Raw genomic sequence first — 25,241 nt, 5'->3', positions numbered from 1 at the left:
AAAACAGAGAGAACATGTATGGTCCTGTGTGTGTGTGTGTGTGTGTGTGTGTGTGTGTGTGTGTGTAAATTCGAGCCTGATTCAGAGTTTGATTTTCAGCTCTAGTACTTATTTATGTTACCTAATTTCTTTGGAGCACAGTTTTCTTCTCTCCAAAATAGGACTGATAGTACATACCTTGTAACATTGTTGTAGGTATTCATGTTAACACATGTAAAGTCCTTTGCTCAATGTTGACACACAGAAAGACTCAATAAATGCTACCAATTATTTTCAACACAGTACGTTATTTAGAAAAACTAACCAGTAAACTTATTCAGTTCTTGAAAACTCAGAATTATGCAATCATTTACATTTAGTAAAATCCTATTTAGTATTGGTTGATCTCATTAATGTTATAAGAAGTAATTTAGAAAGTCATAAGCATTACTCTTTTATCAAATATTTTCTGGGGGCACCTGGATGGCTCAGTTAAGTGTTCATCTCTTGGTAAATAAATAAATAACATTTAAAAAATATATTTTCTGAATGTTTTGTATCCATTAGGAAATATAAATACTAAAGCAAGATAATGTACAAGAAATACCACATGGCAGAACTTCATATAGTAAATATCTACTCTTAGATACTCAAATTCTTCAGTAATTTAGAATTTTTAAAGAGGGCTTCACAATACAGGTTGTATGGTTCTGAATATGTTTCTCATCTTTTCTTCTGTTCCTCTCACCCACATATACTCTATTCCAGCCATTACAAATCATTTCCGTTTCTCCTAATAATTTTGTTTCACAACTTGTGCCTTTAATTATGCTGTTCCCTTGGCTGGGAATTCCTTTCTTTACTATAGACTGTAAGTTACAAACAGGCAGAAATCATTCTTTGCTTTTTTAAGGGTTCTACACTCACTATATGTCAAGTACATAATAATATCTGTAGAAAGAATAAATGTCCATCAGAATTCCTCCTTATTCCCAAGATGTGTCTCCAGACAAGCTCAAAATTTTTCCTTGGTGAATCATGTTGGACATTTTACAGCCATCTGCAGAATTATATACCTCATCCTTTGAGCTTGCAAAACATCTTATGTTTGCAACTAGTTAAATTTTAAAACCAACACAGTCTCTTCAGAAGTGAGTACTGAAAAAGGAGAAATAACATTAAACTCTTTGAACTCTATCTAAAATCATGTAATAATACACATAGCAATTCCCAGATTCAACATTCTATAGCCCTGAAGGTGTTAGTACAATATTGGTGATATGGTCTTTAATAAATCATAATTCTCCTCAAATTAAAATTTATTTAAGGTAAGTTATGGAAACCTACCATGATGTTTCTACATAGATTTTTATGAAACCACAGTTTTATGATAGATTGTGAACATTCAAATAGACCAGTAACCTCAGAGTCCAAACAATAAAAACCAAGTAATACCTATGGATTGTGAACACAGATCTCCAGGTGTCACACATTTTTGTAAGCTTTAAAGAAAGAAAGAAAACATAATCAATGATAGCAAGTTGAGTTATTAAAAGGAAGAAAAAAAAACCACCAGAGATTATAGAAATTCAGCCAGTGGAAGGAAAATAGCAAAATAAGAAAATAAACTATAGGATTGTATAATAGCAAAACTGCTTAAGATTTACTTTAAGAATTTAAGACAGAACACAACAAATCTTGATGCTTCCTGTTTTTCTAGGAGTGCAATAATAAGCAAATATAATGACACTTTTTTAGGTATAGAAAATGTGCCAAAACAGGTCTTTTTAAATTTGTAGGCATTGCACATTTTGCAAATAAACTTACTATTATCAACTTTAGATTAGAAATGGGAAGTAAAAAACCTTTGACCCTTAAAATCTTCTATTATTCTCTTTGTTTTGCTCTTGACTGCATTAGCAACATGTCCCAATTTATTATCATCAGCTTCTGTTTTTAAAAAATGCTGTCCAGAGTCTGTCATCATTGGTCTTAGGGTTTTCCAAAGTGATTTATATCATGTTGGCTTTCCTTCTATGAGCTTTATGGTTGTCTTACTCTTTCACTGTGACTTTTTGGTACTGGAGAGGAAACAGCCTCAAGATAGCCTGGGAAGTTGTATGTGTCAAGGATTAGTGGATCATTATAGCCTATGTTTTCTTTCCATAGCCTGCAATTATATTTTTAACTGTAAATTTCGTTGACATGGTGATAGTGAAGAAGTGAGAAGAGCCAACTATTTATCAAACATTTTCTGTGGTAGATATCACTTTTCCCTTGGAGCATCTGCTTCTTTTCCATGTGGAAATAGCTTTTCTGTAATGGGAGTGAATAATACAGTGTGAAAATTGTAGCAAATCCCAGATCTGTCTAATTCAATGAAGTCCTAAGCCTAGTCCTTCCTAAATAACTTTCTATTTAGTCCACTCATCCATAAACCCAATGCCTAACATTATACTTTAAGTTCTAGCTAGATTCTCTACCTTGTAGATTTTTATAATTGATTCTTCCTGCTGTATCAAAATATAGTCAACCAGTTAAATAATGTTACATTAATTTAGCATTTTTTATCTCAGCTAGTATTTTTATTTTTTTTATTTTTTTCTTTTTATTTTTGTTTGTTTTTGTTTTGTTTTGTTTGTCCCCCAAATGATGCATACATTCATTCATTCACCAATTAACTGAATAAACATGTCTTGAGTAATTTTACCAGTCACTGTGTTTTGAATAATGGACTAAAAAGAATTTTATTTCACCTCCTATATCCCTGTCCTAAATGTAATATTTTAGTATGTTCAAATTTTAGAATAGTAATTTCCTATTTTTGCATGAAATGCTTAAATGTTTAGAATTACATTGAAGGATTATTATAGTACATGATATGCACTCCCAGTTGACATCATTTTCATGTTGCTATAATATTAATCCAATAATCTAGAAGCTTTTAAGATCATTAAACTTGAATTAAGTTACCAAAAACTAATTAGCTCTTTCTTCCTTGCGCTCATAGCTCATGTTAACCAGTCTTATGCACTTTATATTCATTAGTCTAATTTCTCTTTGATTATATTTTTATTCTTGATTTTTTTTCTAAAATTTTCTTACAATTACAGATGTTTTAACAAGGCAAGAAATGAGAAGAAGATCTAGACATCTGTAATCCCATTTACTAGATATAAAACACATGGTTAGTATTATGTTTGCTCATAAAAAAAAAAAATATTCTGCCAGGCAAAACAGTGAGAATTTAGATGCTTCTCTTTATGAGAATTTTGCTATTCATAAATAAACATTTTTTTTTAATTACTATCCTCCTTAGAGGAAAGCATGCACACTTGAACGAGCAAGGGAGGGGCAGAGCGAGAAAGACAGAGACAGAGAGAGAGAGAGAGAGAGAGAGAGAGAGAGAGAGAGGGAGAGAATCCCAAACAGGCTCCACACATGGGCATGGATGTAGGGCTGGATCTTATAACTGTGAGATCACGACCTGAGCCAAAATCAAGAGTTGGTTGCTCAACCAAATGAGCCACCCAGGTGTCCCTGTTGTCTACATCTTAATATTAACATTATAATTGTGAGCACTTTCCAGTCCTGCTAAATATTTTTGAAAACATTTCAACATTCCCATATTAGTGTACTGTACTCAATGGTTTAAGATATCTAAGTATACCTTTCCAAATTTTAATGTATTTGTTATATTAAAATTCTTTGTACCTATCTTTTCCCACAGTTCTATTTCCTTATTTTGTGTAAGAAAATATATTGAGTTAAGTATGTCACTTTAAAAGCTTTGGAAGGTATTGTAAAAATAATTTAAAGTTACACCTATTGTTTGCACCTCACCAAACACTGCTTCCTTTCTCACATTTTAGGATGGCAATAGTGAAATGCTTATGTTCCCCACAAATATCTTGCTATAATTTATCACTGGATGTTTGCCTCACTAAGTTTTATTCAGTAATTAAAATTTAGTTCAAGAATTACTTCAGAAAGCTTTACTGAATCTCCCAAGGCTGGAAGAGATGACCCTTGTTGTGCCCTCATAATAGACCATGAGCCTCCTGAAATAAGATATGCATATCTGTGCACATTTCAGTGTCTCATTCAAGAATGGTTGTCATAGCTCTCTTTGTAGCCCCCGTGACCAGCACAAAACCTAGCATGTGGTAGACATCAAATAATTTATTTTTACATTAATTATTCAGTTGATAGATTATTCAATCATAAATTTGATCTTCACAATAAACTTTCCATGTGGGCAAATGTTATTTTCCACATCATACTGAGTGAAATAAGCATAAAACAGATTACTTGCCTGTAGTTATATAGCTGGAAAATGTATCCAGGGTGTTTAGGTGATCAGATATAGACCATATGAATCCTATTATATTAATCTCCCAATTCATCAAACTTGACACAGGACATCTGAAATAGGTTTGGAGCTAGGAAGTGTTGGGTTACAATAAATATCACTACCTTTGGTTACATGATATTAATAGTGGATTTCTATTATCTTTTCCATTATGTTTTAGTTCTACATTTTTAATTTCTTCAGAATTATAAAATAATATGAATGAGATGACATTAAATAATGCATGATGATAAATCTTTCTTAATAATTATTCATCTATGAATCTATCGAGGGAGGATATGAGAAATACAAGATTATTAATAAATAAATTACATTTGAAATAGGATTTTTCAAAAAGCATATGGTTAGCATGTTATGTAATATTGTTCCTTTTTTCAAAAGCTTGGCCTTAGTGGAGTATTTCTAGGAAATACTACCTACCACAATAAATTACATTGTTTTGAAATGCCATTCTTCACCAGTATAATGACAAAGAGGAAATAATATGAGCTTTGGAATAAAATAAAGATATTGTTGATTCTGATGAATGTTAAAATTTGAAAAACATTGTGTAAAGCAAGTCTCCTGTGTTAGTTTTCTATTTGTCTGTGACACATTACCGCAGATTTAACAGTTTAAAACACCTGCTCCTTATCTCACAGTTCTGTAGGTCAGAAGTAAGCTCAACAGTTGGAGTGCATGGTTAGTCAGGTTCCAATAGGATACCTGGAGACCAGCAAGGAGGAAGTCATGGCCAACCATGAGAAAGTCAGAGGCCTGTCCTGGCAGCATTCCAAAAGGAAACCACAAGAAAGTTGATCAAACCAGATAGGTCCAAAATGGGTGACAAAGTAGGCCGGAAGTTCCTGACCAAAAAAGGAAGGAAAGGCAGGTAACCCGCATTCCTAGAAGAGACCACCTGCTTTCAAGAAATGTTTGTTCCAGGTAATGAATATCCCATTGCCTTGTTAACAACTGTCAATGAACCATCGAGACCCAACCCCAGTGCACAGCCCTCCCTTGAGCTCGTCTGTTCTCACTTCTCAAGAGCTATTTTCCCTTTAATAAACTTTCCTGTTTGTACTGCTCATCCACTGTGCTGTGTTTCTCTTGAATTCTTTCTCCTGATGAGACCAAGAGCTGTCAGCAACATCTTTTGGGTGGGCTGGGTTGAAGTCGCAGAGCCTCAGACCGCTCAAGCCCACCTGGCAATGCAACTATGTTCTCTTCTTAGGATTTCAAAGGCCAAAATCAAAGTGTTGACAGCACTGGCATTTTCTCTGGAGGATCTAGGGAAGAATTTGAATCCAAATTCATTCAGGTTTTAACAGAATCAATTTCCTTGATATTTATTTCCTATAGTGTGAGATCTTCATTATCTTGTGGGGTGTTGGCCAAGGGTCACCCTCAGCTCATAGGAATAGCTCTGGGGTCCCTTCTGTTTCAGCCCCACCTTCTTAAAAGCCGGCAATGATATATCCTCTCATGCCAAATCTTTCTCACACTTTGAATCTCTTTAATGTGTCCTTCTGTTACCAGACAAAGAAAACTCTCTAAATTTATTATTTTTTAATGTTTATTTATTTATTTTGAGAGAGACAGAGACAGCACCAGTGAGGGAGGGGCAGAGATAGAGGGAGAGGGAGAGAATCCCAAGCAGGCTCCGTGCTGCCAGTGCAGACCCCAATGCAGGGCTGGAACTCATGAAACTGTGAGATCATGACCTGAGCCAAAACCAAGTCAGACGCTTAACCAACTGAACCACCCAGGATGCCCCAAAAACTTTCTATTTTTAAAGGATGCATGTGATTAGGTTATATTAACAGATAATTTATATTTCTGCCTTTTAAAATAATTTTCTGCATTTCTCAAGTTTTCTATAATCAACATATTTTTTTTCTTCCAGTTAAAAAATGTTTGCTTTAGAATAGAATTTGGCCTTGCCTTGTATAATTTTTAATTGGTCATTTAAATGAATAAAGCCATATTATTCTTGTTTAGTAGAAGAAATTTGGAAATCCTGTGGGTGCCCAGCATGTAAGCTACTGTTTAGATGCAGGAAAACTTCCCACTAGATGAGTTTTATTGAGAGACAAACATTCCAGATACTTAATTTCTTAGCCCCTGGTAAGCGCTAACTTGGGCTCAGTTTACCGGATGCCCTGTCCTGGATATTTTATCCAAATATCTCAAATTTTTAAACTAATGACGCAGAGAGACAGACTAGACATTTCCCTTTAAATATAGTAGTAGCAGCAACATTTAGTCTCCAGATAAGCAGATGCAGCCGTGACTCCCCAGTTTCCTTCCTAAATTGTGGCAGTTTTAGAAAACCAGTACCAAAGAATTTCTCTGGAACCAGTTCAATGAATAAGGATTTTACTAGCATTCCACTACTATTAAGACTGCATGCATATCAGTCTCCAAAACAGAACAACTAAAAACTCTTGAAGAGCTTTTCAAAAAATTGCCTGAAGGCAGTGGAGAGCTGGCAGACACTTGAAGGGAGTAAAAACATGGAAGAGGGGATGATTCTGAGTAACTTTCCTATTTTCATTGCTTCTAGATGAAGACAGATACAGTCTGTACCATGTGGGGTAGCCAAACTCAAAATAGAAAATTCACTTTCTTAAACTCTGGAAAGCAGAGAGGACAAGATGGTAAAACCTAAAATATGTCAAACTCAAGAAGACATCGATTTCCTAATGTCAAAAGAAAATTGAGAGAGATTTACCTGAAAAGAATATTTTATTGAGCGGGAAACAAACTTTCTAAGAACAGGGAGACTTCAAAACTGAAAGTGATGAGAGGCTGGGCTCTCATCAGGTTACAGCTCAGTTTATAAAGAGCAAATGAGGAAGTGTATTGTTTTCAATTGTGATTGGTTACTAAATACTTAACATTCCTATTAAGGTAGTAGCTCTGATTGAGCTTATTTATGTGTAGCTGATTGGTGAGGAAGCTGCAAAATTACACCGACATGAAAAAAGCTTAGATTTTGTTTAAATTCAGAGTTAGCCCTTAGGGAAAATCAGCATGGTTTAACTTTTGATTATGTGACTATAGGTGGTTTGCTTGAGAGTAGCCTCCATTTTGGTTTAACACCAATAATAGCAGTTTTCAACCATAAAGAGAATTTCAATTTTGTATTATTTTATACTTTACCAACCACTATCACATACTTTGTTAACCCTCATTAGAAATGATAAAATACATATAAGAGTAGAGAGACTGATCCTGAATATTTAATTAACTTTCCTAAAATCTGAGAAAGTGACATAAATGAGTACCAAAATCTGATATCCAGCTTTAACGTTTTGTGTTCTTTCTCCTTGATCCAGAGAGTCTAATTACTTAGATGTGAGGTGGGGCCGAGACAGTCCAGGTGATTTTGAAGCATGTGGTTCTTAGATAAGGAATCTGCTAAGAAGAAAATGGGTAAGAGTCCTTGAAAAGGAGAGCAGCAATTGAAAGGACCCCCCCAGTCCTGGCAGGCTGCCAACTTTAATGTTCCCACTTTCTTGGCAAGTCCAAAGCACATCCTGCATTTTCAGCTCTTAGAATGAGTCAGATCTCATAGCAAGACTTTTTATACGCTTCGTCTATTTTTAGTACTCCTGTCAGGGTACAACCTGCCAGGGTATGTATCCCAAACTCCATATTGTAAATTAATAATCTGTAGTACAGAGTGACCAATAACTTGATCAAGGAACACAGACAGAAAGTATATGAAATTCAAGGGGCACCTAGATGTCTCAGTCGGTCAAGCGTCCAATTTTGGTTCAGGTCATGATCTCAAGGTTCATGGGTTCGGGCCCTGCATCGGGCTCTGTGCTGACAGCTCAAAGCCTGGAGCCTGCTTCAGATTCTGTGTCTCCCTCTCTCTCTGCCCCACCCCGCTTGCTCTGTCTCTCAGAAATGAATAAATGTTAAAAACATTTAAAGAAAAAAATTCAAGGTGATTTGATTATCTCCAGTATGTCATGTGTTATCCTAAGCCATTCCTGACAATTGAGCTATTCCCATGCAGGAAACTTCAAAATACAAAAGAGAAGTATGCAAAGAAAAGATTTCTTTCTTTCCTGGAGCTTCTTTCAAAATACTCATTGTAAATAGGTGGGGAAGAATCTTTTTTTCTAAATCTAGACTTTTGTCTCAGGACAAGTTTTTCTCAACATTTGTTTATACTAAAACATCCTAACATTATTAGCAGATCAGTTCCTGTAATTTCAGATGCTTCTTAAAGAAGAGAATTCATTTAATATCATAAATTTTACTTAAGAGTAGGTCATCAAAGATTAGAATTATTTGAATGAGGTTGTAATTACTGACTTAAAGTCTTTAATTTCAAAAGAAGAGGCACAAATGATTGGAATATTTCCATAGCTAATTTTTGTATTTTTAACTTTCTTTTCTTTCCCATTAATGGCAACGCTTACATTTTCTTTTTCACTGAACTTGCTGCCTCACCTGTTAGAGCAGCTCACTCTGCCCTACCTCTTCTTCTACAATTAAAATTTGGCCTAAAAATGTCTTGGCTCTTTGTGGGTGTAAAATCAACTCTATTGAAATTTCCTCTTTAATATGAAGTCAAAGCAGTTTGGTAGAAAATATCCTAAGGTTTTCTTTGTCTTCACGCTGAGTGGTGGGACACTGTTAGGATGCCTTACCACTCAAGCTTTATTCCACTGTAAAATGAAAATTAAAATCCCATTCCAGAAGTTTACTGTGAGAAACATTAAATATCTATGTCAAATGTTTTTGTACAATAATCAACATTAGTCTACCAGAGACTCTTATTTGCCATTGTGACACTTGATTTTAAATGATTTCCCCTATTCAAATAGATATCAGTTGTTTATTTTAACACTTGGGTAATAATCACTAGGGCTGAGGCACCTGGGTGGCTCAGTTGGTTGAGCATCCTACTCTTGGTGGTGTCGGCTCAGGTCATAATCTCACAGTTCATGAATTCAAGCCCCGCATTGGGCTCTGCATTGGCAGTTTGGAGCCTGCTTGGGATTCTCTCTCTCTCCCTCTCTCTGCTGCTCCCCTGCTCATTCTCTCTCTTAAAAATAAATAAACTTTCAAAATAATCACTAAGGTTTACTTTTTTATTTGTAGTATATTTCTTATTTCTATATTTCTTATTTAGAGTATAGAGTATAACTTTAGTTGTACTTTCTTATTTAGAAACGAATGTTGGAGAAGCACACTGATTTTTCAGGATTAAACTCACAGGATCCATATGCCCTAGAGTTTTAAAGTCACAGTCTTTTGGCCATACTGAACCCCAAATATGAAAAATTCTTATTTCAATTATTTAGATCTTTAAAGAGACTTTATGTCAATTCTTGGTATTATTAAATATTAGTAAAAGAAAAGAGCAGACTATCTGAAATGAATTATTCATCTCCATGTATGTCTTTATGAATAGGTTAAATCTTCATTTTTAACCTTTAAGAGATATTTTTGCCTCTCTTTGTTTAGTATTAAACATCAGTAAAAGATGTAAAATGTTACACTCCTCGAATTTTAGCATGATTACAGTTTTAAAATGAAAATGATAATTCTCTAGTCTCCAAATATGATTAAACTGTGAAAACACTTGCTTAACATTATTGTAGTTAGTTACATTCCAAAAGTTAGCTTTAGATATGTTTTTTGCTTCATTCATTATAGTTATTTTAATGAATATTTTGACAAATATATAGTTCCTATGAGACTACTCCAAGCCACAGTATCAACTGACCTAATAGCATTCTGAATTTGTCAGTGAGTTATCACGTATTACTCTAGATCAAGTGAAATCACATTTCTAAGTATTCACTGTTCTTAAACTAATAGGTCATTACTACAATTCTGTTTACTAGTGAACAGGATTTTGTTCCTACTGTTTTGAGTAGAGTCCTGTAATTAATGAGTCTACATAGGCATTAATCATATCCTCTATCAAGTAGCCTAATGATGCTGAGGAGGTTGTATCATTATGGTGTTAAATTATATTTTGCCTGACAGAAGATAAAATTATCTCTCTCTCTCTCTCTCTCTTTAAGTTTGTTTATTTATCTTGAGAGAGAGAGAGAGAGAGAGAGAGAGAGAGAGAGAGAGAGAGAATGAGCTGGGGAGACAGAGGGAGGGAGAGAGACAGAATCTCAAGCTGTGCTCAGCACTGTGAGCACAGAGCCTGACACAGGGCTCGGAACCATGAACCATGAGATCATGACATGACCTGAAATCAAGAATCAGGTGCCTTGAGGCACCTGAGTGGCTCAGTGAGTTAAGCATCTGGTTTGGGCTCAGGCCATGATCTCACGGTTCCTGAGTTCGAGCCCCATGTTGGGCTCTATGCTGACAGCTCAGAGCCTAGAGCCTGCTTCACATTGTGTCTCCCCTCTCTGCCCCTCCCCTGCTCATGCTCTGTCTCTCTCTCTCTCTCAAAAATAAATAAACATTAAATTTTTTTTTAATTCACCAAGAAAAACAAATGAATTAAAATGAAGAGACTTCAGAAGAACGCTATTCAGAAGAGGATGAATATTGCAGATTAAGATTTCGGGGGTGGGATAATTATAATTGGAAATTAGCAGCGGTTTGTTTGTCTTTGCTTTAAAGACAAAGAAAGAAGAGAAAGGCTTCCATTTTAAAATCAAATTAACTATGGAAGGATAGTGGTTATTCTTGATGCCTTCCTTTTGTTACCTTCTACATCAAATATGTAATCCTCACCCACTCTTGTTAATCTTGCCTCCTTTACAGCCTTCAAACTCCTAGATAGTCCTCTTGATCAAAACAGGAACAATCCAGTGTCATCTCTCATCTGTATTCATGCATCATCTTCCTAGGGAGATACCTCCCATCTTCATATATGCTCTTTCTTCCCTGGGTTCATCCTCAAAGTTAACTTCTGGAACAAAAAATTCACCTTGTCTCTCTCCTGATTAAAACTTCAGTGTCTCCTATAATGGCTAATTTATGGGTCAACTTGGCTTGGCTACAGTGCTCAGTTGTTTGATAAAATAATACTCTAGATGTTGATGTAAAAACATTTTTTTAAGTTGTAATTAACATTCAAATCAGTAGATTTTGAGTGAAGCACTTTACCTTCTGCAATGTGTGTGTGGGCTTCATCCAGTTGGTTGAAGGCCTTAAAAGAAAGACAGATTTTGCGAAGAAAAAGGAATTCTCTTCAAGATTTAAACATAGAGACCTTGCCTGCATGAGTTTTCAGCTTTCTCTTTATCTCTATTTTGATAGATTAGATAGATAGATGGATAGATAGATACATGCATGCATACATACATACATACATATGTACATAGATAATAGATGATAGATAGATAGATAATAGAGATAATAGGTATAGAGACATAGATATAAGTATTCATATCTATATTTTCTGTTTCTCTGCAGAATCCTGACTAATGCATCAATCTCCCCAACACCTTCTGATAAAGTGTAAGCCTAACACCAGGTGCTCTGTGGCTGCCTTACATGCTCAGCCTCTTCTGTCTCCAATCACTCAACACTCCTGTCATATTGAATTTGCCATATCTTTTTCTCATCTTCTGGTCTGCACACATAGTCTTGGTATATTTTGAACTATTTAATACCTGACTACAGTCCTTCAGAGCTCAACCCATACATCATCTTCTTTTCTTCTTCCATCCCCCATGCCTGCAAAACTGGATTGGGAAGTTTCTCCTCCTGGAACATCTTTGGGATACAATTACAATACCACTTGTCACATAGAAATCATGAACTTCATGTCTAGCTCACCACTAAAATTTTCTAAAGGGCAAAGCCAACATATTTGTCTATGCATCTGCCTAGTCTGTTGTTATTCTAGGCACACATTAATTGTTAAATGAATCAATCTATAACAAATTCATTGGATCATGCAATTCTACCAGGCAAAGGCTACCAGATAGGCTACTTATTCTCTTTCCTGTTTATTTTATTCATTTAAAAATATATATGCATATATATCTATATCTATTTATTTTATATATCTATCTATATATCTATCTATATCTGTATCTATCTATATCTGTTTATTTTATTCATTTAAAAATATATATGCATATATATCTATATCTATATATGTGTATATAGATATAAAAGATATAAGATATATAGATATATATATGTATATATGTATACATAAGATATATATGTGTATATAGATATAAAAGATATAAAAAAGCAGAAAAAGTAAAGAAAAATAAAAACAGGTAAAAATAAACTTTTATCATGACAGTAACTTGGTAAATGTGATAACAGTCTAATTTGGGTGTTAATTGCCAGAAAAGAAGAGGTGATATCGAAAGAAAAAAAAAAGGTTCTTACACATTTTGGAATTTGTATTTAATAATGGTTATACTACATGGTTATCTAGTTTCACTTTAGAAATAGAAAGAACATGTTTCTTAGACATTTTTAGCCCTGAGAACAAGGAGATGAAAATCTCTATTTAATGTCAGTAATAATCTGTATACAGTGACTTAAGCATCAGCTTCTATAAGAATCCATTTCCAATTACCAAGTGACAGATATGAGTAATTTGTTTGTAGATTCCTTAAAATGAACAGTCTTAGGGTTGTAGCAGATGTGATTATGAGCTCTCTCTCTCATAGACAGAAATACAACCAATAATAACCGTGAAGTAAGGGAGGAGCCTTAATCCTTTTTGGCCATATTCTCTGAGGATTAATCTGAGGCACTTTTTTTTATTTATTAAAGAAAATAGCCAATTGAATTGTTTCATTTATACCATACTGCCAAGTTGGATTCCTAAAATAAAATGTGAATATTTGATTATTATAAAAGCAATATAAGATACTGGGCAGGACTAAGTTCCAAGCCTTAGCAGTGCCCTTTGATGGCTGCCGGTCTTGGCCACACCACTTGACTTAGTGTATCTACCCATCTGATATGAAAACTAAGCAAGACACAGAGAAAACACTACATTTTTTCTTGCTGTTTCTACTTTTGGTAGCATAACCATTTCTAGGCTATTATTTTTTAATATTGATTGGCAAAAAGAACACACTTTATTCTCAAACTGTGTAACCAGCAGTAGAAATAATGAAGTCAACAGTTTTTGCTTCAGAAAAACTCTATTTTATCCTTACAGTTCTTTATTAAGAGATGATTTCTTGATCTTCATGGTGGGTGTTTTTGTATTTCAGACTATTTCTCTCTCCATTAGTGAAAAGCCAGCTTTACCTACGTCCTAAGTGATTAGTCTTTCATTTCCAGGTGACTGAAGAATTTTAACCCCGTTAGTATAAGGAAAGTTTATCCCCTGAAAATCTGTTTATTAAACTTCCTACTTAAACGTTTCAAAATCTTGTCATGGATCAAAAATCAAAGGAGATAGTGCAGAAGGAATCATAGTGATGACCTTAAAGTAAACCAGCCAGTTATTTTACCAGCAAAATGGGTTTATTTTGGAATAGCAGAGGAATTACAATTTGGGGCATGCAAACTGTGGTAAACCACAGGCAAGCCCTAAGATACAGAGGAAAAGTCAGCTTTTGTTAGGCTTCAGGAGGAAATTGGGGAGGTGGTGGGGCTTCATTGAAGTGATGGGGGCTTCTCACTGGCGGCAAGCAGTGGTTAGTGCATTGTTGCTGGGGTAGGGAGGGATCTTCCCTCTTTTTCTTAAAAGCAGGAGATAAAATTCCAGTGTAAAAAATTATCTTCCTTGTCAAAACAATTCTTGTCTTCTTTCTGCTGGTTATTTAGGTTACAAGCAATGGTATGTGCATGAGAGTGCCCCCTTCAGGGCTTCCAATCTCCATTTTTTTTTTAATTTTTTTTAACATTTTTTTTTCATTTTTGAGAGAGAGAGAGACAGAGCATGAGCGGGAAGGGGCAGAGAGAGGGAAACACAGAATCTGAAGCAGGCTCCAGGCTCCAAGCTGTCAGCACAGAGCCCAACGTGGGGCTTGAATTCCAAACTCCATTTTTAAGGAGGTTTCCTTTACTAATTTTCACAATTAGATTTAAAAAATAACTTTTCTTTGAAAAGAGAACTTTGCTAATTTCTTAAATCTATATTCTAAATGACAAAAGAACCACATGCTAGTTGTAATAATTCTTTAAAAATATATATATACATATACATATATAAAATTATATATATATATACTCACATATATATGTATATATATATACATATGTAAAATTATATATATATATATACTCACATATATATGTATATATGTATATGTATATATATATATACATATATATATGAATACCACCCCTTTGTGTCCTGCAACAAGGTAATCCATGGTAGTACTTTGTTCTATAACTGTAGTACCTTGTTCTATACTTTTCCCATAGTACATTTTTATTGTGGCAGTTTGTGATTGGATGATAATTTCCAGATAACTTGCTAAATTTTCATAGCAGTTAGTGCTTATAGAATTATTACTTTCAGGATAGTATTTGTGATAGCCAAAATATTTCTCAGATGATAATGTTGTAAGAAGGGTGATGTTGCTTTTACAAATGCAGGCCAAATGTAGGATAGTTTAGGAAACTATCACCTAATATAAACTTGTTATATTCAAGCTTATTAAGAATGTCCACAATAACACAGGTATCCCTCTGTTGCATAAGCCACCTGTGTTACTTCAAACATTTAAAAAGTTGTCAAAATACTTGAAACACAAATTTGCCAGCAGTTTTTGAACTTTCAGTGAAAAGAGGGACCGACATTGAAGTTTCACTGGTTAAGTGGCATCCAGTAACACCAACCTCTGATTTGCTGCGATTGCCATCCCAAAAGTTAGTTTCCTGAGAAAGCAATTAAATTTAAAAATTTCCATTCATCTTAAATAAAGAGCTGCTACAACTCACGTCACCTTGTAAATTTTTAAAGAGCTTCCCTTCCTCATCAGCCCCTGTGGCATCCATGGTGGTCAAGTTCAAACAATTCCAGAAGTAGCCTAGGGCACATGCTGCTTACACGTGATCAGAAGAACTGGTCAGAACTAAAGGGAAAAGCTAAAATTCCAAGTCCTTCAACATGAGATTATATCAGCCATTTAGTTTGAATTTCACCCTGTTTCAATGGCAATCTTATTAAAGTCACTAATATTTCTAAATATATACAAAGCATATTTTATGTTTTAATTTTTGGCGTTTTCTCCTTGTTTATGATCTGTTTATTTTCATGATTCCTGGATATTTAGGTTCTATAGTTTTATCTTCTCAGATATAATGCTTTGTATGATGGTTGGCAAACCCTAAAACTTTGTTATTATCTGTCATCAAAGATCTTAGCAAGTTATCAATGATTTTCCCTACTGCAAACTTGGAATTCTCAGCAACATTCAGTGATTCAAGATTATGCCTATTTAAGTGAATATTAGGAAATAACTTCATTAGCCATTCTCCACTAAAAGCAGATATGTTTATTTTTAAAAAATCATATAGCCCAAGAACAACACAGCTTGAAAATAACAGCAAGGACTCAATTACCTGGATGTGATTCCTGATATTCTTGCTTTTAGAGTCGTATCAGTGGTGTAAGGAATCGAGTTATCTAGTCAACTAATAAAATGGATATGTTTCGTGGGAAAGGTGACATATTAATTTGCTAATATTTGGTACCAGTACATTTAGTAATATGTGAACTCAAAGTGACTGATTGGGTCATCTAGATGGTACTGGAAAGTAGCACATACAGCTAAAAAATACTAAACAGGTAAATTTAGATTGTGGCTTTCCGCACTGTGGTAAACTGATTAATGGCCCTGAAGAGACCCACATCCTAATCATCCAAACGGTGAATATTGCCTCATATGGCAAAAGAGTCTTCATAATCGTGATTAAAATAAAGATCTGAAGATGAAGAGATTATCCTGGATTATCTTAATGGGCCCTAAGTGAAATCACAAGTGTTTTTATAAAAGGAATTTGGAGGAGACTTGGCACAAATGAAGCATCCAGTGTGCAGACTAAGGCAAGATGCTAAGATGCTAAAAGTCTGGCTTTGAAAGTTAAGGAAGGGTCCCACAAGTCAACAAATGCAGCTCTAGATGCTAGAAAGTGCAAGGGAATGGATTCTCCCCTAGAGCCTCCAGTGCGATGCTAAGCCTTGGACCAGTGAAACTAATTTCAGACTCCTGATCTTCAGAACTGTAAGAAAATAATGTGTTCTTTAAACAACCAAGGTTGTGGTGGTTTAATTACAGCAGCTATAGAAAACTAATACCAGGACTGATATGCCTTTATTGTTTGGTTTGTTATGTTGCTTGGCATTTAAACTGTGATTTGAATGAAGGCTCAGTAGTGAGGAATCCTTGTTCTTCCATGAATTACACTTAGTAGGTATTCAAGAAGTGTCTATTATATTGATGCTAGCAATAATATTAAAAATAATGTAAATGGCAAACTGAAAAAGATGGAACAACAATGCCTCACCAGGTTGGGGAACTAATTTAGAGAAACCAGGATCTCATGAAATTGGCATTCTGTTTTATACAAATCTGAAGTGCTACCTTGTGGCAGATAAGCTTGGGAATCTTGGAAGCTTAGGTGTAAGCCCGGGCCTACACCAATGGGTTAACAAGGCACAAAGAAACACAAAGTCATAAAATGCTCACACCCGAGTTTGGGTAACTAGATTGGCACTCCAAGAATTGGGAGGCACAAAGGTGCCAAGAATAGGGAGGTGCAAAGGCACCCCCAAATAAGGAGGGGGTGCTGAACCCCCAAAAATAGAGAGAGAGAGAGAGAGAGAGAGAGAGAGAGGGAAAGGCTTGAAATAGAATTTGTGCAAAGGTGCCCAATACATAGGAATAACAAGATTAGATATTCAGGGTGAAAGCACCCCAAGTTTAGTACTATAGCAGAAATCTGCTTTGATAGGAAAATAGGGCCAGGGCAGGTAAAAATTGGTGAATTGGACTTTGGAACGCTGCACTGTAGGCAAAGCAGCCCAAAGCAGAGATGGTTAACAAAAGAAAAGGTGTCTTGTTAACCCTGAGGGTTATTCCCCCGTCTGTCTCATCCCCTAGGCTGGCAAAGATAAACAGGCACGGCATCTCCTGTCTGCCATCCACCCACCTGCCCGGCACCTGGAATTTGTTTTATATTGACCTAAACCCCAAACACTGTATATCTTCAAAATCCCCTTTCGGTCTCACATCCACAAGCTAATGTTCCTAGTTTCTTTGTCTCTTTGTACATGCCCATCACGTTCGCAAGCCTTCTGATCTGAATAAACACGGAGCAAGGACCCTTATTCGGGGCTCTTGTCTTTTTCCCAGACATTAGCCATCTCTCTTTTTAATCCTGCATCCGCTCTTTGCTAGACAAAAGAGAACTTTAGACTTAGAGTCTACGACACTACGTAATTTTTAATGTTAGAACACAAATTTAATCCCAAACTCATCAGTGAAATAGAGCTAATAGTACCTAATTCACATATGCTATGAAAAAATTAAGGAACACAAAATGGCCTATATAGCCCTAATATTTAATGGATAAAAAATAAATCGTAATTTGTTTCCCTCTTAATGTCTGTAGTCAAATGTCACACTGGCTTCAAATAAACATGGTTGGAAGTGGCAGAGCAATTTAATTTCAGCATTTATAAGTGGATCCAGGCACAATTATTGCTGTAGGCAGGGGTCCAAATGCATATGAGAACAAAGTGGGTAACATGTTATTATAGGACAAAACAGGCACTTCTACCGCAGTTCTAACATTAGATACTCCTAAAAGTTCTCAGTTGTTTATTTATCAAATATACCCATATCTAGGCCATAAGTTGGAACAATATTCACAGGTCCATAGGACCTCAGGAGCAGACATTTACAATGGCAATATTAGTCATCCAAGATGGTGCTCATATGGTACCTCTGTACAACGAAACTAAGCCAGCAAGTGATCCAGAAGAATATTTGGAATATTTTCTATGCATTAAATGACAAGTTCCTGGAAAAACCTTGTCATTCTCTTCTAAAATGGAGTAATTGAATTTTTAAAAAATGAACTCAAGAAAATTCTTTGAACAGTTAATACACTATCGATTTGGCCAGGTGATTTTTGAAGCTCTATCACAAATGAGAAGGTCCAGACTTTCAGAGAAATCAAAAGTGAGATTTGGAATATAGTACACATTAGATACTCAGTAAATGAATTTTGATGTAATGAATAAATGAATCTGTGCCAGAATAATGAGTAAAGATTTCACCTAACATGCCATCAAAATCAAAAATTTTTTTTGAAGGTATAAACAACAAACAAATACTTGTTAGCTTAAAAAATATATAAAGGATCAGTGATGGGAGCAAGATAGAAAATGCATTAGTTAGGTGTCAATTTCATTATTTATATAAAAAAATTGTTGTTGTTTTGGATAAATATATTAATTTCTTAGGGTCATGCTCCTTCTGAAGGTTCTAAGGAAAATTTGTCCTATGACTCTTCCTAGCTTCTAGAAGTTGCTGGAAATTCTTGACTCCCCTCACTGAGTCCCTTCAACCACTGCCTCTGTTGTCACCTTGCCCATTTCCCTCTGTGTCTGTGTTTTCTGTCCAAATTTTCCTCTTATATAGTCACTTAACTAACCATATCCATATAAGATCACATTCACAGGCTGAGTGAACATGAATATGGTGTGTAGGCACACCAATCAACCCAGTGCCCCAGGTATTTCCTGTAAAGATACAATGGTTCCCAACTAGACACTATTACCAAAGATCCTTTTAGGAGTATTTTGTTGGTGGTGCTGTTTCTTTACAATGTAACCTAGATATGTTCTAAAATTGTTGAAAATGTTTCTCTGTTTCTTATACTTAAATGCTTTCTTCTCTTAATTCAAATAAAGTTTATTCATCAAAAGTAAATTGAAGATCTAGGACTCGTTAATTTTCAAGTTATTAGTTACAAAAGGGTTTTGTATAGTTTTTCTGGACTCTTTATGGTGATGCTGAGACAATAACTAATTTCTTCCCTCTTTTGTAAATGTATAATTTTGTTCAAACTGCAACCTCATTTTCCCCCAAGCCTTTTTAATACTACAGCATTTTCAAATGATGTATTTTTTTTCTTTTTCATTGATCCATCTCTAAAATTATGGTGCTTTCAGAGCGCTATGCACCATGTCTCCTACTTCAGTCCCGCATTTTCTGTGGCTGATAATGGGCGTGCAATTGGAAATGACTTTTTATTTTTTAACATTTGAAGCTATCATCTCTTATTATTGCTTTTTTCTCATTCTATTTCTACAGAGAGGGAGATGAAATGCAGTAACCCTCCAAGCACAAAATTATTTTTACTGATTTTAGTAAAATGATAGAAGTCATACTTAGAAAAACTCATATTCTGTCTGTGGCATTTTTAATGAAATGTTCAGTAGGAATATATTAAATTCTTTGGAAAAATGTAAAGGCTTTTGAAACTATAAATGATCTTAAACTAAAATTCTAATTCATTACTATTTTATGAAAATAAAATACATTTTTATTTAGGTATGTTTCCATATATCTAGAAGTTATTTAATAATTAAAAATTGTCTTATAATAGTTTACATATAAAACCAAATCGGAAGGGAGCTTATTTACAAGTGTTTTAACATGTATGTATATAATAGGATGAATGTATGATCAGATTATATAGTACAACCATATAAAGTAAAAAAAAAAAAAATGAAATGACTGTTTGAAATCAAGGTTGTTTTTTTTTCTATTCCATCTTGCTAAAATATCTTTAAAGTAGAATCTGTGGTTCACTGAGTTTAAGATACCCTTGATGTTCAAAGTCATCCCAGTCACAGGAAGGGGTTGCTGAGATATCTAAATAGAGCCCTTTGGTTTTTACCATCTCCATGGTTATGTCCCTAGGTCTCCTGGTCCCTGAGTGCTCTGCTGGTATCTGATAATAGAATTTGCAATTAATGAGCACAGATCTGCCCTTTGAGCTCTGGCAGTACTCAACTGGCACTGTGGTTTGAAGTTTGGCTATAACCCTCATTAGGGCTCTGACTCAGAATGTTACAGGTCTATCTGTCCTCTTTCTGTAGTGACCCACTCAGGCACATTTACCAGCCAGAATCTATGGCTCACTACTGTATCACTCCTCAAACAACACATGGATTTCTGTCTGTAGTCCAGAGCATGAAGCTCTCTTGGTAGATAAATTCTAGATCTCTGTCTGCTAACCAGTGTTGGGTCAAAGAGTCACAGAGCCAGGTCAGTTCATGAGGTCTTCTCTTTAAAGAGTTTAAATGGGAAACATCTGCCTTAAGTCTCCTTCATATTTGCCTGTTTATCAAGCCATATGCCAGGCTGTCACGAGGGGGAAATGGAAAATGCTGGAGCCTTAACACCTGTAGTCACACCTCCATTAAAAATGCATGGGGCCGGATGTGTTCCAGAATTCAGATTTCAGGGGTTTTAGAAAGGTAATCATGTATTTATACTATATATTTCATTATACTTTCAATGGGATCTAAGGCAATACTCTCAGCAAAACACATTATTTCTGTGTGCTTGTGTGCGTGTATGTTTGTACACACATATACACATTAAAAATAAGTGTGAAAAACAAAGATACAACTTCCCATCAGTTCAAATCACGTTCTGCCCAGGGTTCCTACAGTAGAAATGAGTATGAATGACCCAGACCACCAGAGTAGGCTTCAGTAGACTGAGAATACCAAGGATATGCCTGCTTCCTGAGAGGCAAAATACATTTAGAAAGCCCCTCTCTCTTCATGATTCCCAACTTCCGTGTATTTACTTACCCAAAAAAGTCCAAAACTGACTTCTTACTGCCTTGAGTCACAAAGTGTCCAGGTTCAAACTTTGATGAGGCAGGCTGAAAAAAACACAACAGTGTGATTAAACATCAGTATTTTAGGGGCACCTGGGTGGCTCAGTCAGTTAAGTGTACAACTTCAACTCAGGTCATGATCTCACCATTCCTGAGTTTGAGTCATGTAACTGGCTCTGTGCTGACAGCTCAGAGCCTGGAGCTGGCTTCAGATTCTGTGTCTTCCTCTCTCTCTGCCTCTCTTCTTCTCGAGCTCTATCTGTCTCTCTCTCTCTGTCTCTCTTTCTCTCTCAAAAATAAACATTAAAAACTCAGTATTTTAATATTCAAAATTCAATATCTACATTGCAGTAGTAAGGGTGAGGCTATGAGTCATATCCCACTTTCTCTAGCTTCAGAGCCCTGACTCTTGATCACTATTCTGTCTCTCATCCACCTTTTATGTTTACTGTGTGCATGACACCTTTTAAAAACCCTTACAATTATTAAATATTTTAATCTCACAATAGCTTTGGAAAGTACTTCGGGGGCCACAAAATAGGACATTAACTTGACCAAGTTCATATGGGCAATATTGGAAAGAACCAGAATTTGAAATTCAGGTGACTGACAAGCTCTTTCTACCATCTCTCACAAAAGAATCAAGATTTTAGATGCAATTCATTTAGAAAGGATTCTACCCAAACAATGACTCATAGATTGAAAACTTTACATTGGCTCTACGCTAAGAAGAAACCACTAATTTGTTATTGTCATTTGTGCTATTTTGTTTTCTCTACACTTTAAGGAAAATGTATTCTTCAGTGATATCACACAAAGAAGCTCCAGTCTACCTTTCTCACCACGCCGTATGATGAGTTTTTTACTGTAACGAGCTCTGAATAAAAAGGAAGTTAATGAAGAACGAACACATTAAGCAAAATGCACCAAGGGCCCAGTGCCAAAGGAAATGAAATAAGATGCTTAGATCTCTTCATTTCAGATGGTCACTGTTGGTTTTTAAGAAACTCTGACATCTTGGTTGGCCTATATATTGTTAGACACTGTCCAAACATGACCGTGTATCCCAAAAAGGGAACAATAGAAGAAAAACTAGAGCTAAATTCTAGCATCAATCTCATTGTTTATTAACTGTGTGCGTTTACACAAAATGTTCTTTAAATCTCTAAGATTGATATAAACATAAATATTTATGAGATGTTTATTAAAATTAAATAATACAGTCAATGATAAATTGCACTGCAAAATATAACACATATATATTTAATATATTATATATATAATTATATATATATTATATAATATTAATATGTTTATATATAAAGATATAGGAAACAAGATACTCACTGTACTGATTACTTAATAATTGCAAAAAGAAAAAAGAACCTCTACAATGGAGAAATCTGGAGCATACCACCCTTAAAAACGTTATCACGTATTAGCATTACCAATTATGAAACAAAATGAGTTTGTAATAAGAAGGACACAATATCATCTATGCAATGTTCTTGAGGAAAATTATTCTAATTAGGAGGAAACAATCAGACAAATTAAGACAAAGATAATTCTACAAACCAAACTATCCAGGCCTCTTAATATAAAGAAAAGTTTTTTTAAACCTATAAAGTGAATCAATGAGGCTAAAGAGACTTGATAAACATATGTGTGATTTTTGACTGGCTCCTGGATTTAAAAGAGTGAAGACATCATTGGGCCAATAGGAGAAATAGAAATATAGACTGTATGTTAGATGATATTATGATAGAAAATTTAGATTTCTTGAGCCTAATACAAGTAAGCTAGTCATGCAGCTGAATACGCTTGTTCTTTGGAGATGCATGATGCAACAGCTGGGTTGAAATGGTTCGGTAAAGGAATCGGGTGTGTGTGTAAAAGAGAGAGAGAGAGAAAAGGAGAGATGGAAAGGGAGTAAGAGAGAGAAAATATAAAAGAGAGAGAAAAAGGCAAATATGGCAAATGGCAACAATTAGTGATTCTAGTTGAAGGAGGAATATATGGGTGTTTATTAACCTATTCTTTTTTTTAAAGACCGTATTTTTTTAGAGCACTTATAAGTTCACAGCAAAATTAAACAGAAAGAGTGGAGATTTTCCATGTGCCCGTGATTTTCCCCCAACACATGCACAACCTCCTCCATTATCAACCCCCACCAGAGTGGTTCATTTGTTTCAATCAGTGAACCCACACATTGACACATCACACCATTTCAAGTCCATAGTACACATTACCACTCACTCTCGGTGTTGCACATTCTATGTATAATGGCATGGATCCGTCATTATAGTATCACATAGGTATTTTCAATGCCTTAAAAATCCTTTGCGCTCTGCCTATTCATTCCTCCCCACTCCCTAACTTCTGGCAACCACTGATCTTTTTACTATCTCCATAGATTTGCCTTTTCAGAATGTCATATAGCAGGACTTCTAATAGTACGTAGTCTTTTCAGATCAGCTTCTTTCAGTCAATAATAATGCATTTATGTTCCTTCATGTCTTTTTATGGCTTTATAGTTCATTTCTTTTTAGCAGTGAATAATATTCCATTGTCTAGATGGATCACAGTTTATGTATCCATCCACCTAGTGATGGACATCTTGGTTGCCTCCAAGCTTTAGCAATTATGAATAAAGCTACTATAAACGTGTGTAGGATTTTACATGCACACATGTCTTCAACTACTCTGGGTAAATACCAAAGAGCACAACTGTTGGATCATAAGAGTATGTTTATTTAATAAGACACTAAATTTTGTTTCATAAGCTTTATAAGACACTACAATTTTGCAGAAATTTTTAATTTTAATGATGTTCAGCTTATCAGTTATTTTTTTTTCATGGATTGTGCCTTTGGTGTTGTATCTAAAAAGTCACTGCTATGTCCAAGGCGATCCAGGTTTTCTCCTATGTTATATTCTAGAAGTTTTGTAGTTTAACCTTTCATACTTAGGTCTATGAAGCACCTTGGGTTAGTTTTGTAAAGACTGTAAGGTCTGTGAGCAGATGCATGTTCTTTTTTGTTTGCTTTTGCTCGTTTTTTGCATATGATGCTCAGTTGTTCTGGTATCATTTGTTAAAAAATATGCTACTCTTTTAGGTAGATAAAATTTGTTTCAACTATAAATATAATAGTAAACATTAAATATTTATTTGCGGTTTACTTGAGATTTGGTGGAAAGATTTCTGTCAAACAGGAAACATAGATCCTACTCTGCTACTAATGATGTAACTTTGCTGTTTAATGTCCTTTTCAGCTTCTGTATTGGTAATGGGTTAGGTCATCTGCGGAGTATTTTTATCTCTAAAATCATGAAATATTAGATTTTAATTGATTCCTACAAGTTCTAGGAGAAGCATCAACTAAGGGAAACTTAAAGTGTTTAGCATCGTATCTTTGAATAGAAACACGTCTTAGGGAAGGGTAAAGAAGCCCTTGAAATAAAGATGAGTCACTTTCCCTCTACTCCTGCGTTCATCCAGCATTTTCCTGTTGTAATTCAGTTTATTTCCCTTTTTTCAATATTCTAATTTAAAAATTATCTGAATGGCAATTTTCATGAAACATTTTTTCAATACAGAGCTGTTTACTTAGCACAAAGATGAAATACAAATCACCAGTGTTTTTACTGCTTACAAGAGAGAAGCTGGACAACAATTCGATACATCTGTGTAAAGTATTCAGGAAATCAACATAAAATTTTGAGGTTCATAAAAATCACTACACCCAACAGACCTTCAAGACACCACATAATAGATTGATTTTTAATGTAGTATAGTGATTAGTCTCAGTGAGTAAAGATTACTGACTATAATTAGTTTTGGTGACTTAGAAAAAATATATGGTGATTGATGATACTCTAGTTATGTATGTGAGAGTCAATAATTAAATTATATTACATTCAAAACATAGAGAAATTTTGTGCTATTTTATTTCTGCATCATATATTTATTGTTATCTCAGAATTCTTCAGTGTTTGGCCACTCTAATTTTATATCCATTGATTTACATAAAAATTTTATGAGCTATTAATTATCTGGAAAATTTCAAACCTGATATGTGATGCTGCTTTACATATACATTTCTTTTTTTTT

At 34.9% G+C, this 25,241-nt stretch overlaps 1 long non-coding RNA gene across 2 annotated transcripts in view; it reads right to left on the bottom strand.

The window, feature by feature from the left end:
* Window positions 1-25,241, bottom strand: part of LOC123382792 — an 88,302-nt gene that overhangs the window by 26,338 nt on the left and 36,723 nt on the right. For both annotated transcript variants that reach the window (XR_006591756.1, XR_006591757.1), the window contains exon 2: window positions 21,102-21,175. This is a non-coding gene — a long non-coding RNA (uncharacterized LOC123382792). The remainder of the gene's footprint in view (window positions 1-21,101; window positions 21,176-25,241) is intronic.

Source organism: Felis catus, chromosome F1 (genome assembly GCF_018350175.1).
Source record: "Felis catus isolate Fca126 chromosome F1, F.catus_Fca126_mat1.0, whole genome shotgun sequence".
NCBI lineage: Eukaryota > Metazoa > Chordata > Mammalia > Carnivora > Felidae > Felis > Felis catus.
This window is presented reverse-complemented; position numbering and strand designations above follow the sequence as displayed.